The sequence below is a fragment of the Mastomys coucha genome, unplaced genomic scaffold, assembly GCF_008632895.1.
Source record: "Mastomys coucha isolate ucsf_1 unplaced genomic scaffold, UCSF_Mcou_1 pScaffold5, whole genome shotgun sequence".
NCBI lineage: Eukaryota > Metazoa > Chordata > Mammalia > Rodentia > Muridae > Mastomys > Mastomys coucha.
In genome coordinates this window covers 102,048,183-102,056,255 of record NW_022196911.1, presented here as the reverse complement: position 1 = coordinate 102,056,255, position 8,073 = coordinate 102,048,183, and the positions used below count along the sequence as shown (strand labels likewise).

General features: G+C 41.9%; 1 protein-coding gene and 1 pseudogene across 7 annotated transcripts in view; both read right to left on the bottom strand.

Annotated features, from left to right (window-relative positions):
* The window catches only part of Tanc2 (tetratricopeptide repeat, ankyrin repeat and coiled-coil containing 2), a 320,134-nt gene that overhangs the window by 35,805 nt on the left and 276,256 nt on the right, over positions 1-8,073 (bottom strand). The window lies entirely within an intron of this gene.
* On the bottom strand, positions 17-1,496 carry LOC116079182 (annotated as a pseudogene).

Below are 8,073 nucleotides of genomic sequence, written 5' to 3'. Positions count from 1 at the left end.
AAAAAAGCCACAAGCCAGATTTAATGTAATATTTTACAACAGCAGAAAACAAACCCAAGTACACTGCCAACACACTACAACCCAAAGAGGGCATGCCGAGGCTACAGGTATAAGCTGTCTTTACAGTTGACTGCTGAACTGGCTATGACCCTGTTGCTGGTGACAGGACTAGCAACTGTTGTATCTGGAGATGTCATACTTCTGTCCCAGTACCTACTTGGAGCAAAACAAATAGGACACTTTTTTATCTTCACACAAGAGTAAGAGGCCACTCCCAGTGTTCAGTCATCACAATGAGCAGAGGTGGCCTCACTGGCTTTTTCCAAACTGCTTGTACTTAAGCATCAACTAACTTACAATATCCCATAATTTCTGGGTGAGAAAGGCACCTTCAAAGGCAGAGATGTGGATTTCCATCAGTCTCAGTGTCAGCTGCAGTTCTTCGGATCAGCCCACGAGAGTGAGTGATGCCAGTAGCTAGCTCAAACTTAAAAGATCTGCCTGCCCTTTATCCTTTGAGGCTCTTAGTTAAGACCTTGTTCTCATGAGCACACTTGGGGCACAGCATGTTGTCCTCCAGGTGTGGGGCAGGAAATGTGCAGGCCAGAAGCAGGAAGAGGGCAATCGTTTTCCCTTTCTTATAGGGCACCCAGGCTTGTCCAGAGTGGAACTGTCTGAACTCAACCACGCGAGTTCCCAGGAAGGCTTGTCCCATGAACGCATTTCCCCTTTGACTTACGACTTACGATGATGCATTGGCTGGCACTGCCTCGAACTTCTTAGCACTGGATGCAATTCTGGCCCAACATGCCAACACTGCCTTGGTGGCAGATGTAGTCGCAACTGTGGTGCTGACTTCCTCATGGAGCATAGGAGGCTCAATGAGGGCAGACATCTGCTCCTCTGGTTCAGGGACATTTCAAGGGGAACTGTCACCTGAGACTCCTCCTCTGGTTCAGTCTTCATTTTTTTGTGAGATGTCTTCAACCAGGCCTCTTTGGCTGAGTCAGGAGCATTCTTCAACTTGGGCATTTGATCTGGGAAAGCCCCTGCAAGGAGTCGTTCATAAGGATCTAATTTCTGGCCTTTGCTGCCCAGCTGCTTCTGCTGGCACCATGCCCGCAAAATACCTCGGTGAGTCAGGTTCACTGGGGGCAGCAGATGTTTTGGAAGAGGAGGAACTGGTACCTTCCTATGAGTGTGTCCTGGTGTCTCAGTGTCTTCTGTTTTTTTTCCCCCCCTTTGGTTTACAACCATTATCTTTCTCTGACTTTTTTTGTTTTCCCTCCATTGCTTTAGTCTTTGCAGAACATGTGCTTGATTGACTAGACATTCTGCCATTCCACTTCTTCCCTTGGCTCTTCTTCACTCTTGTTTCTTGCTTCCAGCAGTCTCCATCTTGAGATTAGATGAAACTTGCCATCTTTTTTGGCTCTATATAATTTATTTTCCCATTTTTCTCCACTAGCTTTCCTTCTCTCTCTCTCTCTCTCTCTCTCTCTCTCTCTCCCTCTCCCTCCCCCCCTCTCTCTCTTTCTCTCTCTCTCTCTCTCTCTCTCTCTCTCTCTCTCTTTCTCTCTCTTAAAGATTTATTTATGTGTATGAGTACAATGTAGCTGTACAGATGGCCGTGAGCCATCATGTGTGTAGCTGCTGGGAACTGACCTCAGGACCTCTGCTGCTTGCTCCGGCCCTGCTTGTAATTCACTGTAGCTGTCTTCAGACGCACCAGAAGAGAGCGTCAGATCTCATTATGGATGGTTGTGAGCCACCATGTGGTTGCTGGGATCCAAACTCAGGACCTTTGGAAGAGCAGTCAGTGCTCTTACCTGCTGAGCCATCTCACCAGCTCTCCACTAGCTTTCTTGACTAAGTAACTTAAGTCACTAAAATAATATACTGTGGCAGAGATAATTTGATTTTTCATATTTATTTTATTTTCTTCCTGGACATTTGGGAGAACAATAGTTACCAGTCTCCTTTGCACCTTGATGGCTCACATGACTCAACTCTGGCTAATAAAATCTGGGCCTTAGTAAAATGCCTTGTTAAGGATTGGCTCCCAACCTTACTGTGTTCCTGCAGACTTTCTACTGTTCCTTGTCACAGCAGATGCAGAGGATCTATGGTGAATTCAATATGCTTGGCCCATGGGAAGTGGTACCTATTAGGAGGTATGGCCTTATTGGAATAGGTGTGGCCTTGCTGGAGGGAGTGTGTCACTGTGTAGGCAGGTTTGAGGGCTCCTAGTGCTTAAGCAGAAGAAAGGTCTCCCCTCTGCCTGCCTGTAGATGATCTTCCCTCTCTTCCTGGCTGCCTCTGGATCAAGATGTAGAACTGTTGGCTCCTCCAGCACTGAGTCTGCTTGGATGATCCCATGCTTCCCGCCATAATGATAATGGACTGAACCTCTGAAACTAACTGCAAGCCAGCCCCAATTAAATGTTGTCCTTTTTAAGAGTTGCCTTGGTCATGCTGTCTCTTCATAGCAATGAAACCCTAACTAAAATAGGATCCTATGGAGAGTTTTGAATCCTAAGGTGATTTCAGAACTACTACTCAGAAGGAAACTTCCCAGTGATCTGCTCTAAACTACACTATAAATGAGAAATGAATAATTCAGTCTTTAAATTGCCTGGTGATGAGATACTCTTCCAAGCATCTTGCTCTTCTGGTAAAATATGGGTCAACTGAATTCAAACAGAAAGTCCTAAGGGCAGGAAAACAGTAACAATAAAATTTGGGAAGTTGCATGCCTATAATCTCAATATTCAGAAGGCAGAGGCAGGGAGATCTGAATTTGAGGGCAGCCTGGTCTACAGAGATACAGAGACTGAGTTCCAGAATAGCCAGGGCTACACAAAGAATCCCTGTCTCAAAGGGAAAAAAAGGAGATAGGTGGTCTGAGGAAGAATGTTTTGTTTTTTTAATCTATAATACTTCTGTCTGCTTTGTTCCTTGAAATGTAAGGTGCTCTATTCATTTGATATACTATAGAAGGAACATTTACAAAGGAGTACTTGTTGTTTAAAGATATAAGTTCATCTAACACTATCAAGTCACAATGGTCATGCTGTTTCATAGAAGGCTGAGACTCTTATCTTCCACAGAGAGAACTCTTCTGCAGAAGAGGTGCAAAGACAGATTCTTCATGCCACGGGAAGCTGGATCTGTCAAAAGGCTTTTCAGTCACAGGCATCTTTTTTCTTTCTGGAGGGATGGTGTGACAGCATAAAAGTGGAATATATATTTTGAAGAACAGTTTGTGAGTACACTACATGAGGGTGTAGACAGGGCAATAGCTAAAGTACTGCCTACAGCAGATGTTAATTTTGATTTGTAAAGCTACGATGGCTCCAGGCTTGAGCTCCCTGCACTCAGGAGGATTAGACAGGAGGACTTATGGCTAGCTTAGCTACACAGTAAAAACTGTCTGAATAGAACAATTCAAAACAGACAAACAAACCAACCAACCAGTTTATTTATTTTTAGAATCAGTCTTCCTTTTTAGTACATTTACTGTTTGCTTTTAATCCTTCCTGACCACGTTTCTATTCCTTCCACTCCTCCTAGTGCTCCCCAACACTGCCCTCCTTTTCCCCAGGTCCACTCCAAAAAAAGCCCAGAACTCCCAGGGATATCTACTGAACATGGTGTAACAAGATACAATATGACTGGGCACAAACTTTTAAATCAAGGCGGGGTGAGGAACCCAGGAGAAAAAGGGTCCCTCAAGAGTGTTCCCCATTCCTACTGTTAGGAGTCCCACAAAAACATCAGGCTAACAAACATACTATACTATAACAAACATACTATATTTTTTAAATTTAAAATTTAAATATTTTTTTTTGTTAATTTTATACATGAGTTCTGTATTTACATCATTTCCAATCCCTCCCCACTCCAATTCCTCCCATGCCCAGCACTCCAAGTTCAAGCACTCATTAGTTGCCATATACAGACACACATATTCTCCCCACCCATGCTCTACTGAGACCATTTACTATTGCTCCTTGTAGGTGTGTTTAAGGCTGACCACTTGTATTGCATAACCTATTAGGAAGTTCATCCCTGAAGAAGACTGATTCAGCAGCCACTGCTTGCTATAGGTGGGGCCTTGTGAAACTTTCCTTGTTTGTATTGGCATATTTACTGGTATTGCCACTATGTATGTCTTCTTTAGGTGACATGTTGATGAGATTTCATGGGTACAGAGTCCCTATCATGTCTAGAAGACACTATTTAGCAGCAGGCATCCTGGTACTCTGGCTCTTGTAATCTTTCCGTCACCTTTTCTGCAATATTTTTTTTGTTGTTGTTGTTTATTTCTGTTTGTTTGTTTGTTTTTCGAGACAGTTTTTGTGTATCCCTGGCTATCCTGGAACTCACTCTGTAGACCAGGCTAGCCTCAAACTCAGAGATCTGTCTGCCTTTGCATCCACCAAGAGCTAGGATTAAAAGCATGTGCCACCACTGTCAGGTGTCTCTAATGTCTTATAAATGGATTGGATTTTTTTTTTTTTTGAGTCAGGGTCTCATTCATGTTTTCCATGTTGGCTAAAACTCACTGTGTAGCAGGAATAACCTTTAACTTCTTTTTTTTTTATTTCTTTATTTATATGCGAATTTCTCCATTCCCAGTTTCCCCTCCAAAAAACAAAAAAACAAACAAAAACAAACCCCTGTTGCCTCCCCACTCCCCATGCCTGCCACCCCGCCCTCTCCCACTTTCTGGCAACCTTTAACTTCTGATCCTCCTGTCTTTAGAGCTCAACAGGCACACAATCCCAGTACTTCATTTCTTATGTGTTGCACTGAACCCAGCCAGGGCTTTGTGCATGTTAGGTAAGGGCTCTATTGGTCACTGCCCTAACATGGATTTTAAAAAAAGTGCCGATAATGACATGACTTTGTCAAAGTGGCTTCCTGTGTTCAAATATTCTCAACATGATCATACAGCTGGACAAAATGAGGAGCAAGGATGATGATCACTTCCACCCAGCCTCTTGTGTCATCCTATCCGGGTTACAGATGATGGACAAGAGAGGATCAACTATAGATCTGGGTCAAATCCTGGCAAAGTAGACCAGTGGGATCTCAGAAACACAACCTTGGGGAGAGTCAAACAGAATCTAATTTAAAGCCCAAACATTATAAGAGGATTACTACCCCTTTCAATTTCTTCTATTATTTAAAAATGGCTACTTAATTCCCAAATTGCCCATACTTTTTATGGCCTTGTAGAGCTCTGTTTTGAATCTTTCCACTAGAGTCATCATCTGGCCCCCAACAACTGGCTGGTTACACTGGAAGGATGAAGGGCAGGTGAGCGCTTCATCACTAAAATCACTACTATTTTAGAACTTGTAATTTGTGCTAATAACAGGAATGCCAATTTGCAAGTTTCTTATTTGGCTAATTAATTAGTTAATATGCAAACACGCATAAAAATCCTGAAGCAAGTGTATCACTAAGTTATGATTGCTTATTTTGACACATGAGATCAAATATTTATAGAGTTCTTTTTGAAAGAATTCCAAAAGCTACTCAGTCAGGCTCTGAGTTAGGCTGCAAGGTTCATCTTCACTGCAGAGCCTAGAAAACCAGGAAACAGGTCCAACTCTCCATCTGGGCCTCAGCCTCTTGATTTAGAGTATGTATGGGTTTCACTAAGACCTTTGAAGAATTATAAAGTACATTAACAAGAAAAATCACCAGAAAGTATTAATATCAATTGAGACTATCAGCAGTAAAGCTCTAACCCCTACCCCATCTGATAAATTGTAGGTGAGGGAAAAAGAAAGGGAATCTAACATTTACTTAAGATCTAATATGTGTCAGGTTCTGTAGTTAGGACAGTTTTATGTATTAGATCCTTCAGCTTAATCTCTTCACAACAGCCCCTGTGAGATAGAACTCAATACTATTTACATCAGAGGAACAACCTAAAGTTGATTAAGTAAACTGCTCAAAGTCACAAAGCTACTAGAGCTGCAATTAAAAGACATCTTTTTTTATTTTTTAAAAACCCTAAGGTTCACGTTCTGTCTATTATAGCCAAGATTACTAAAAAGTTCATAATACCTGATTCAGGATTTTACTTCTGAATTCTCAGTTGGAAAAGTAGCAACTACAATAGATAAAGCAGTTAATTTCTGTCTCTTTCCTTTACTCTAATTCCAAACCATTCTATAGTTGGCCTCTGTTTTATCCTAGACAACACCATATACTCCTATGGCTTTATTTATTCATATTATTTCTGTTTTTTTGTTTGTTTTTTGTTTGTTTGTTTTTCGAGACAGGGTTTCTCTGTGTAGCCCTGGCTGTCCTGGAACTCACTCTGTAGACCAGGCTGGCCTCGAACTCAGAAATCTGCCTGCCTCTGCCTCCCAAGTGCTGGGATTAAAGGCGTATGCCACCACTACCCAGCTTCTTAGGGTTTCTTATGAATGGTTCAAATCTAACTAGCTTCGGGGCTGAGCTAGTGTGTTTCTTGTTAGTTTAGTAATTTGTAAAGTTTAGCAACCCACGTGTATATACACACAGCTGCTTTACATTACCACCTTTATATCACCTGACCATCACACACAACTGGGGTTGAGTGGAGCCAAATGAGACAAAGAGGAAGTGATCTTCCCTGTAGAACAGGAGCTTGAAAAATCAAGGCCCACAAATCAGGTTTTACTGGACTATAGCCATACCCATTTATTTCTGTAATGTCTTACTGCTTTCCAGCTACAGCAGTGATAGACAGTAAAATAGACTACAAGGCCATATGTAGCTATTTTTTTTTTTAAAGTTTGTGAATCCCTACTGTAAGACGTGATGGGGTGCACCAGGCAGTGGTGGCGCACACCTTTCATCCCAGTACTTGGGAGGCAGAGGCAGGAGGATTTCTGAGTTCAAGGCCAGCCTGGTCTATAGAGTGAGTTCCAGGACAGCCAGGGCTACACAGAGAAACCCTGTCTTGAAAAACAATAACAACAACAACAAAAAACCACCACCACCAAAAAAAAAGATGTGATGGGGTGATATTTCCATATGAAATTTATGCTTATCAAGTCTTATTTTAGGAAAAACATTGGTAACTTGGATCATAAAACCTTGTATTAAATATATACCTAGCACTCTGGGTTTTTATCATGCACCCTTTTCACATATATTTTGCCTGCAATCCTTATAACAACTTTGAGAGTTATTGTTACTATTTTACAGATGAGAAGATTGACAGTGTAGCCTTCACGCCTTTTTATCAGAGAGCGAGTTCAGTCTGTCCTTGAGGGCATGGTCTTTTCATGTACACTCCAAATGCAGAGAGTGTAGGTGTGCACCACTCTGCTCCTCCTCAGGTTATATCTGAAGTCACACCACTTGTTGGTCCAAGGATCTTTCTTCTAGTTACAAGTTTTCTTCCTAGCCAATACTTCTGTTCTAATAAGAAATGCTGTATGATTGACTAGCCAAAGGAACATTTTAAAGGGAAGAGTTCAGGGGAGAAACTGCAAAGATACTCAAACTCCTCCGTGACCAGACTCACTTTGATGAAAACAGCCTGAGTTACACACTGGATTATAATATCTCTGGACACGATTTCCAAACATCTTGCTTTCTTGTAGTTAAAAAAAAAAAATCTAACTTTCAGTACAGTGTTGTTTACTTATAACCCCACAATTTTGGAGGCAGACGATGGAAGATAAGGAATTCAGTTATCCTTTACTACAAAGAACTTTTGAGGCAGGTCTGGGTTACAGAAAATTGTCTCAAAAGGGGGTTAAAACCCCACAACAAACAAACCTAAATGAAAACTGCAAGGATATAAGAGAATTCTAGGTGGTCATAAGTCGTTAGGAAATGCAAATCAAAACCACAATGAAGCCAGGTATAATGGCACAGGTCTGCACTTCCAGCTTGTGGGAGGTAAAGGCAGGAAGATTATTAGAAGTTCAAGGACAGCCTCAACTATGAAGTGAAATCCTAGTCAGCCCAACCCATGAGACTCAAAAACCCCACCACACCTTCCATCCCACCACACCTTCCATCTCACCACACCTTCCATCACACCACATCTTCCAT